Source organism: Triticum aestivum, chromosome 4A, assembly GCF_018294505.1.
Source record: "Triticum aestivum cultivar Chinese Spring chromosome 4A, IWGSC CS RefSeq v2.1, whole genome shotgun sequence".
Taxonomy (NCBI): domain Eukaryota; kingdom Viridiplantae; phylum Streptophyta; class Magnoliopsida; order Poales; family Poaceae; genus Triticum; species Triticum aestivum.
Window position 1 is genome coordinate 53,723,401 of NC_057803.1, and position 10,100 is coordinate 53,733,500.

General features: G+C 44.5%; 1 long non-coding RNA gene across 5 annotated transcripts; it reads left to right on the forward strand.

Annotated features, from left to right (window-relative positions):
- The first annotated feature begins 4,258 nt into the window (after nt 1–4,258).
- LOC123085090 (uncharacterized) lies at nt 4,259–9,585 on the forward strand. 5 transcript variants are annotated; one of them, XR_006439578.1, is made up of 3 exons: nt 4,259–4,825; nt 5,638–6,570; nt 7,329–9,585. It is a non-coding gene; the product is annotated as an uncharacterized lncRNA (long non-coding RNA). The 5 variants fall into 5 exon arrangements; XR_006439581.1 differs by having other exon boundaries at nt 5,670–6,570; XR_006439580.1 differs by having other exon boundaries at nt 5,690–6,570.
- Nucleotides 9,586–10,100: the final 515 nt, after the last annotated feature.

The following is a 10,100-nucleotide window of genomic DNA, read 5'->3' on the forward strand; positions in this document are numbered from 1 at the left end:
ATTGAAAAACTGAAAGAACTCCTCAAATGGAACATGCAACAGTTCAATTCCAACGAGGTCATGCTCCTTTCTAACTTTCACATACAAATTACTCCTCCCCCCCAGAGTCTCTGCAGATTTTCAAGTACCAATCATGCAATCTTTGCATCATCGTTGATAGAGATCTTTCATCTTTGACAAGAGACTTCCCGTACTCGTATCTTTGTATCTGCACCTCCATGGGTTCATAATGTACATCGTCGGGCAGGTAATCGGCAAGATTGCTATAACCGGGCACCATCCTTGGATCATTAGCGACGTTGTCGCTAGGCACCTTGAGCAGGGGGCACGATTGCTTCGCTTGTTCGCCGAGCTGGGCAATTTGTTTGCCAGCTCGTCGTTCTTTCAGCCTTTGATCACTGACAGTACTTCCCGACCGCTCCGCTTCGGCAAATTCCTTTCCAATAATGTGCTCATAGTTTCCTTTCGGCGGAGACTTGGGTGGTTTTGTCAGGGCAGCCAGAGTGCGCTTCGCTTTCACTGGATCTACCTTCTCCTCCGGAAGTGGATGTCTCTTTGCTTTCAACCCTTGAAACCAGTCATCCACTTCGGTTCGCGCGATCTCGGCGTTCTCCTCCGGGGTCCTCTCATATGGTAACTTCTCTGGAGTCTTCAGAGAAGGACCGAATCTGTATGTCCTCTCGCCTCTGGCTATACTGCTAGACGCCGGCTGAGCAGATGGAGCGGTTGTCTTCTTTTACTTGCTTACGAGGCGGAGGAGAAGGACTACGACGCGCCGGAGCAGCCCTAGCGGCGGCAGGTCTCTCCCGCCCTTGCTGACGAGGCGGAGAAGGAGGAGGCTGGCTGCTCGGGCGCGTCGGCGCAGGCGGAGAAGGAGGCGGAGTGCCGCCACACGCTGGAGAAGGAGCCGGTCAAGTGCCCTGATCGTCAGTCGCCGTAGGAGGAGGCGGTGGAGGAGGAGGAATGCCCTGACTCGCCGGAGGAGGAGGTGGTGGAGGAGGCAGAGTGCCCTGACTTGCCGGAGGAGGAGGAGGAGGCGGAGGCGTCCAGTTCGGAAGGTTGATGAGCTCCTTCCGCCATAGGCATGGAGTCTTCAGAGCAGACCCCAGCCTAGTCTCCCCTTCACCGGTAGGGTGGTCAAGATGTAGGTCCTCAAATCCCTCCATTATTTCATCCACCATCACCCTAGCATATCCTTCTGGAATCGGCCGGCAGTGAAAAGTTGTGCCGGGTTCAGTAGGATAAACAGAGCCAACAGCCGCCTTGACCTTCAAATTCATCCATTGCGTGATAAGGTGGCAATTTTGAGACTCCGTGATAGCATCCACGGGATAGCTGGCAGGAGCCGTCAAGGCATGCTCCGGCTGAAGCAGCTCGGTGGAAGCCAAGCTACTTCTCCGCTGAGATGGCGGGGTAGCTTCGGGGGAAGCTTCGGCAGTCCGTTTGCTGTGATTTGCTTCTTGTTCCTCTATCGCTTGTACCCTTGCTTGCAGCGCCTGCATTTGGGTCTGCTGCACTTTTTTCCTCCTCTCATGGGATTTGTAACCGCCTGCGTCCGGAAACCCAACCTTCCATGGAATGGAGCCTGGCGTGCCTCGTGTCCGTCCAGGGTGCTCAGGATTCCCGAGGGCCATTGTGAGCTCGTCATTCTCTCTATCTGGAAAGAACGTCCCTTGCTGCGCTGCTTCGATATAGTGCTAAAGCTTCCTGACTGGTATGCCCATTTGATTGTTCGTCCAAATGCACTTCCCTGTTACAGGGTCCAAGGTTCCGCCAGCCCCGAAGAACCAAGTCCGGCAACAATCTGGCCAGTTAATTGTCTCTGGTTCGATCCCTTTATCAACCAGATCATTCTCAGTCTTGGCCCACTTTGGTCGGGCTACGAGGTAGCCACCTGACCCCGTGCGATGGTGATGCTTCTTATTCGCAGCATTTTGCTTGTTTGTCGCCGACATCTTCTTACTCTTTTCCGATGTCTTGTGGGCCACAAATGCGGGCCAGTGATCTCTGATCTTCTCATATCTGCCCTTGAATTCTGGTGTCTCATTATTTTCGACAAACTTATTCAGCTCTTTCTTCCACCTCCTGAATAGTTCTGCCATCCTCTTAAGAGCAAAAGACTTGATTAATTGCTCTTTAACTGGCTTCTCTGGATTATCCTCTAGCGGTAGGGTGAAATTTGACTTCAGCTCAGTCCAAAGATCATTTTTTGCATATCATTGACATAAGACACCTCAGGGTCTTCTGTAGCCGGCTTAAACCATTGTTGGATGCTGATCGGGATCTTGTCCCTAACCAAAACCCCGCACTGAGCAACAAATGTGCTCTTTGTCCGGAGAGGTTCAATCGGTTGGCCGTCGGGCGTGATTGCTATGATCTCAAACTTTTCATTCGAGCTCAACTTTTTCTTCGGGCCTCGTCTTTTTACCGAAGTTGTGCTCGATCCGGAGGGCTAGAAAAAAGAACATAGACTTAATTAATATGTGTACATACCAAAACAATGAATGCGTCAATTAGCTAGTCAGCAGAAGCTTAACTAATATATATACCTGGCCGGACTCAGTTCGGTCACCGGAGACGTCATCACGGTCTCCTTCTTGCACCGGCATTGGGTCACCCGAGCCGTCCTCACGGTCTCCTTGCACCGGCATTAGGTCACTGGAGCCATCACGGTCTCCTTCGAGTTACAGGGAAGAGTTGACAAGAGGACAAACCTAAAGATTTGGACAAAATGGTTTGGTTTGTGTTGAATAACTATCTTGAGATACTACCTTATATCATGCAAGTGCTAAGTACTGCAGCTTGTACATCATAATCTACTGAACTTGCAGCATATTCTTATATATTTAGATGTTTGACACGATCACTATGTTGTGCAGCATCTACAAAAAGGAGTTATAGTCGCAAAATCCAAGAAACATTGTCAAACTGGTTATGGCAGGATTTGCGAAATGGTTTAAGAGCCATGTAAGCTTTTGAATTGCACTGTCCATTTTTTAATATATTGTGTACATAAGATGATAGGCTTGTCTATTTTCTAACCATAGGTTAAGAAGATGCGGGGGGATGGGCAGGCAGTTGATGATGCCCTTTACACACTAGCAATGGGTCCTGATACTCGTGTAAGACATTATGAATCTTGCGTTGTTGGAGATGTGCGCTACAACACCCTTGCACGAGATGAAGGCAGGAAGACACAAAATAGTGCCATCATGAGCATGGATATATATGACAAAGAGACAACTGAAATGTATGCTAACATAACACACATTCTTCAGTTGTAGGATATCTCTAGTTTCGAGGATCATTGGTGTGTGGTTCTGTTGTGCTGTCGTTGGTATAACTTGTTTTCCAGGATCGCAAAACCCAAAGCTGATGATTATTTTAAATCCATCAATGTCAAGGTGGCGTACCAGACCAACGAGCCTTTTATTTTGGCAAATCAAGAAACATAGATATTTTTCTTGAAAGACACATTTGCTCGCAGCGATGACTAGAGAGTATTGCAAATATTTGAGCAGAGGAATTCGTTTAATGAAGTTGCACAACAAGATGATGCTTACACTGCTCCTGATGTACAAGATAATACGGGTGTTCCTATTATCTTTGAGAACCATCATGTCAATGACGCCGGCGAAAAGATTGCCTGTCGTGCTGTGGACATACAAGAGTTGACCAAGAAGAAGCCAACGTTCGAGGACGTTGAGGACAAAGAAGAAGATGACACCATGGGGAATTATGATTCAGATTGATACACATGGCGAAGATGTTGACGCTGCTGCTGCGGATGATGATTACATTGCTTTTGTCATATTTTCCTATCAGAAGACGTTTTTTTATCTACTATGTAAAATTGTGTTTGCTATGACAACTGAAACCGGATGAACATGTTGTTTAGTATTTTTCTGTGAGAACATCACTTGTTATGTATATTGATTTGTGTTTGGTGATTGTATGACGACTAAAACATGATGACATTGTTGTTTAGTTGTTCACATATTTGGCTGTGAAACATGAATTTGATGACATAGTTGGTTGTTGGACTGCAATTTGCTCGACGTCTTCGAATGAGAACAAAGCTGACCCGACAGGGCCTTTGCTAATTTATTTATCTTTTCCTAATAATAAAGCACAGATTGAGTCTCCGGGTTCACCGTCGTGGCAGTTTTGCAATGAAGTCCCTATTGTTTTTTATATTGAACACGAAGTCTTTTTCTAATGTGAGAAAACGTTTCATCCAGGTTTTGTAAACAAAAAACAGGAACATGCACGACCACGGGCTCTCCTCTCTCCCTCTCCTCCCGATCCCAGCCGCCAGGAGGCGCACGACCTGCGCGACGCTCGATCCGGTGCCGTGCCGGCCAATGGCCGACGCCGGTGATCGGAGCACACTACACCACAGGTCTGCCTCAGCTCCTCCTTTCCTTCGCGCGCCCTACCTCCTCGCTGCACGCCGCGCGGGAGGGCTCGCGCTCGCCGCTCGACCAGAGCCACCGCCAGCTAGTCCGGTTCCACGCCGGCCGCCGGCCGATGGCCGACGGAGGTGTTCGAAGCATCCTACACCACCAGTCTTCTTCGTCTCCTCCTTTCGTTTGCATGCCCGAGCTCCTCGCTGTACGCCGCCCGGGAGGGCTCGTGCTCGCCGCTCGACCAGAGCCACCGCCAGTTGGTCGTTGCTGCACTTGCCTGCGACCCCTCCGCCCCCTCTACACCGCCCTCCACCTCAACTTCAGACGCACATGTGTTTGTGGATGTTCTCAGTTATTTTTTGCACACAAGGTGTTTGTGTGTTTGTCCCAGCCAGTTTCAGTCACAGATCCTTGAGGTAAACTCCGACATATGAGACTAACTCTCCTTTCATATGATTCAAAAAATGGTATGATGGTTGGAGTTAATTGGGTTACTAGAATAATGGGTTGCTAATTAATTTACATCATGTGGAGTCTCAAGACACATGGGTACGCCGGCTCCTATTGTTTGACAAATGTATTATCAAATTTTATTTAATCGTATAAAGAAGTTGCAGTTAGGTGTTTCCCTTTTTTATGCCTAGACATAGCAGCTCCAATAAGATCTGGACGCTCATCGTGGATATATTAATTATTCTTATAATGGTCATCTGAATTTGCAGAGACAATTAGATTTTGGAAGCAGAATCCTTTCCTCATAAGATGGATGAGCTGTAGGATTTGGTTCTGTTCATCTTGAATTAGTTTTTCATCATCATTTTCTTTGTATTAGGAATTCATGCCTTCCAACTCTAATTTTTTTTGCATTGTTGGTGTATGCTGGGAGTCACATTGTTATGCATGCTAGCAAACAGTAGGATTGATAGTCTTACCCTGTAGGTTATTAATATCTTTTCCACTATATTGATGTTCAGCAATTTAATTCGTATAAGGTCACACAAGCAGTTTGGTTTTCAGATTTGTCTTGACAAACATATTTGGTTCAGCAATTTAATTCGTATTAAAGTGACACAAGCAGTTTGGTTCTTAGATTTGTATTGACAAACATATTTTGCAGACTATCCTTGCATAAACAATTGATTTCTGCAAGTTCCTTTCACTTATTAATTTCTTCCCTTGGTTATGATGTACTACTATTCGATTTCATGATGATTCATGAGTTTTGTAGTTTTCACTCACAGAATCTTCTTTCTAAACAAGATTGGTTCCCATTGTTACAGTGAAGTAGCCACCGAGCAGTAAGGCCATCGAGTGACACAAGACTGTGGGACAGCGTGAGAAGAAGCAGAGGGGTGTCTGGCGGGATGGGGAAGACCACGAGGAAGTGTGGCGATGGAGTGCAATCCCAAAGAAGAAGAACATTGCAAAGAAAGACCCTAGCCAAGCGCCACCCAATTCTCTCTCACCGACCCATCTAATGGCCATCAATTCAATTGGTCCAAGTTGTTGCGTTGACCTTCCCATTGATCCACTACATCCACGCTCAGCTGCTTCTGCTATGCTTCTTCTCCATGGCATTGCCGACTGCCAGCGTGCCTGACATCGCGCCTTATGTGACCTGATATGATGCTCCTCTACGTGTTCTTATCACCCCGGTTTCCATGAGGAGAGATGTTCTGTGGTTCTGTAGCTCTACTCCATAGTAATGATGGAGTCTCCTCCAGGTGGATAGCAATTATCTCGGGATCATGGTGAGGTTACTGACCCGACCCTTCATTTGGCTCTGTTCGTGTGGATATATTCATGTGCATCGGTAAACTTTATTTAGGTACAACTATTTGTTCTAGCGCTTGTGTTTATTATTTTTGTAAAAAGAAGATTTCTTGATCTCATTAAATTGGGGTTTTATGTTGACATGAAATTCTAACTGAATTTGCTATTCAGCTGACAATTCCAACAATTTTTTGTATTGTATTTGCATGTACAGAGCTGTCTAAGCAACGGCCAGGGGGCATATGCTTATCCTATCACTAACATCTTCATCCTATTTGAGCCAGAATAGCTTTGGTGCCCTCTCTCACTCATGGTGAGACCATGCGTGTTTGCCATGGTTGTGGCTACGAAATCTCAGACTGAGTCGCTTTGGTCGGGCACTATTCAGGTACATCTCACTTTGCTTCACCATTGTTGGTTGCTGTGCATCACATGGTTGACGAAATTCAGAGATGATGTTGATCTTGCTCTTGTAAGACCATTCTTGTTATAAATCATTATTGGGTTCTAGCTAGGGTCTTAGGAATTGATAATTTCCGGATTGTATCCCTAAAAATGTAGTTCTTACAAGATTCTCATTGTCAAATTGTTATTGCAGCATGAGTGAAAAGATGTTCCTTTTAAATGCTTAGATTCTATAGAAACCTCTGATCTATATCCTAAATTATTGTATTGTGTGCTTTTGTAAAATAAACTATATTGATTCAATTTATATATGTAGTACAATGGTTTTTCTCACATCACTAATATCTAACAACAAGGGTGGTACCGAGTTCACTTGCAACCAAAACATTTAAATTCCAGTTGAACATTTGCATATTCCTATCTAATAAACAGTCAGATGTTTCAGATTAACGTGGGAATTTCTAGCATATTCCTCTTTTACGGTGATGCCATATTCGAATTTGAAGGTGTACTTGCATGGCAGAATTCTGATGTGATTCACATGGTCTTCAGTTGAGATGAAACAAAAGCTCTCCAAAGAGGGGAAACAAGCACAAATAAATCCTGAAGAGATATGCAATTTGGAGTTATAGGAACTGTCACTTCATTATTATATTGGAGTTACACGCAATTTTTTATTATTATAGTGGAGTTACATTATTAAGTGAACTGTCACTTATAAGTTTACTGATTATTATACAGGAAATATGACAGCGAAGACGGCCTCCATGCCTCTCGATCGAGTAAATCTCTCCTGGCCTTCAGGAGGCTGCTGGAAATCAACCACCGCGAGGTCCTCAAGGAGCTCTACCGCAGGAAAATCAACAACGTTCGATACGTATTCTGTTCCAAAGCTATCTACTTCATGGTGTACGAGAAGTACCGCAGCTGGCTCCTAGGCACTATTCCCTCGCTCGGCGGCAGCCTGGTCAGGACTTGCTTGTCGGGTCGGCCGCGACGGCACATCCCCAATAGATACGTATCCCCTCAACTCGCCTTCTGTCACAGTTTGCTTGGTACCCTCACTAATACATGTTCGATCTGATATATGTTATGACAATCTGAAGCGCGTCGGGCCATGGACAATGTTCGATAAAGCGGCCATTACTAGCGACATGATGGAGTACATCCGCTCCCCATGTATGACATATTGTAGGCATTGGCCACAATCCTTGAATTGACTAGAAACACAGGAGACCTGTAGTTTAAGATGATGCTCGTCTATGCCTTTTTGGTCTAACTCTGAAATCCATCAGTACCTCTAGTTAGCCAAGGACGAGGTTGAATTTTCGTTGCCTCAGATTTGATGTAGCGTGTTGGCATTGCTAACTTACCCATAACACATGGTCAATCGAGTTTCATTTTGGTATTGTGAGTCTAGGAGCGCACATGCACTATGTTTACTGGACATCGAAGAGGGGCTGCCTTTGCACGTCATGGGTTTCGGATTGAAGGAAAATTGGGCTGGACTGTTCTGCTCATGTTAATTGATGGAGCTAAATGTATTGCCTGGCGGAAGATTAGTATAATAGAAAAATGGGGTAGGGTTGCTCGTCCGTTCCGTATAGGTAAGGTTTGTAATTTGGAATACCGAGCAAGTTCTCAAGTAGTGACACCCTGAAGTTTCATTCTAATTTCATCAGGTGTTTGGTGCATGAGGAGATTTTTCATAGTAATCATAACACTTCCTTTCCATACAGCAAGATGAAACTAAATATTTTGTTCATAGTAATCATACCTATTCCTTTCAAGCTGAAACTAGACACATCCTCATCAGGTAAATTGATTCATGTTCTTACTTCATGTCCAGACAGCAAGACGAAACTAAATACTTTTGCTAGCGTATTTGTTGGATCTTGATTTTCGTATATGTTTAGATTTGTCTTACACATGTTTAAGAACCAGATTCAGAGTATTGCCAAGGGATAGCCCAACGTCTTCTTGTGAAACTAGATTAATTGTACAAGATTGAATGTGACAAAACATTATACATGATAATCGTTTCTTTGAAGTTTGAAGGTGGCACATGACATCTTTTCAATTATATATTCATTTAATTCAGTTGGAGAGGAATAAATTATGTTAAGAATCAGTACCATGATATTTTAGTATGATTGGTCCTTTTGGAGTACATTCATAACACAAAAGAATTGTTTGGTGGCCTCATACATTTTTCTCGTGCCTACCTTTGCAGCACATCAGTGACAACATGCTTGGCCATATGTCTCAATTTCGGTGTCTGAAAGCACAAGATTAGATGACTTTTCAGATGATCGGAGACACGGTAAGGTCTCTATATTAAAGTTATTATGAGTCAACCTAATATTTTATTCTGTTTATTGCAAACAGAACCAGAATCCAAGATACGAATACGCAATTTAGAACCTTTATGTGGTGTGAACAAGATGAACAACAGAAGAGAATGGTGAGGGAATCGGAATTAAATGGAAAACAGGGTTAGCGGCTCAGATCAGCGACATGAACTCCTCGATTTTCCCTATTGTATTAGCCCAAGTACGGAGTATCTTTATCCTGCTCTCGCCAGTGGGATACGAAACGCACTCTTCCATCCAGTTCCTCCACCCGGTCAACCCAAGTACATTGCAAACGATGTTTGCTTGTAGGGAAGCATCATTGAATTAAATGTATTTACGAGTTATAAATGTTAAGTATGTGGATACTTTTCCCCCGTTGCAACGCACGGGCATTTTGTATTGGGTTGTCCTGGTGTTGCAACCTAGGAAGTACAAACAGGGTCCGTCGTCACCATAGATGAAAACCTTGTCGAGCCTTACTTTTTGCAGGTTGCCTTATTTCTGTTTCTTTTAGAGAAAAGATAGCAATTTCGTTCATTACAATCCTGTTGCACGGACCCTGCTAGATCGCGGTGCGTCGAGATCATAATTGCTACACTCAAAGGTTACATTGACCATATTGCTGACATTTGGAAAAATTATATTAAAAATGTTGCATAATCGCACGTGGAGCGATTTATACTTAATATTTCGCCTGGTGCAACGCACAGGCATTTTTTCTAGTTTATTACCAAAAGGGCCTCTGCTATTTATTTATGAGCAAAATGGGATACCCCCTGTTTCCATTAATACAAATCATTAGATGTTCACAACACTACGGCCAGCATCAGCAACTTCCCAGAAATGCAAATCACATGAATCTTCCCTTTTCTGCACGAATCAAATTGGAGGATCATCAACCAAACTATTAAAAAATTCAACAACCAAAAGCAGCAGAACAACACTTAAATATATTATTACCCCATGATTCGGGCATTTGTAGAAGACTAGGCCATGGTTGAGGATTGTGGTTGAGACGCGACGGATGACTCTGTGTGATTTGCAGCAGTGGCACCACACCAATGGCAGTGGGTTGCGATGAGCAACCGGCTGCGGTGCGCGTGCCGGCGGGGTTGTGATGAGACCCAGAGGCGATGGTACGGGTGGCAACTTGGCACAT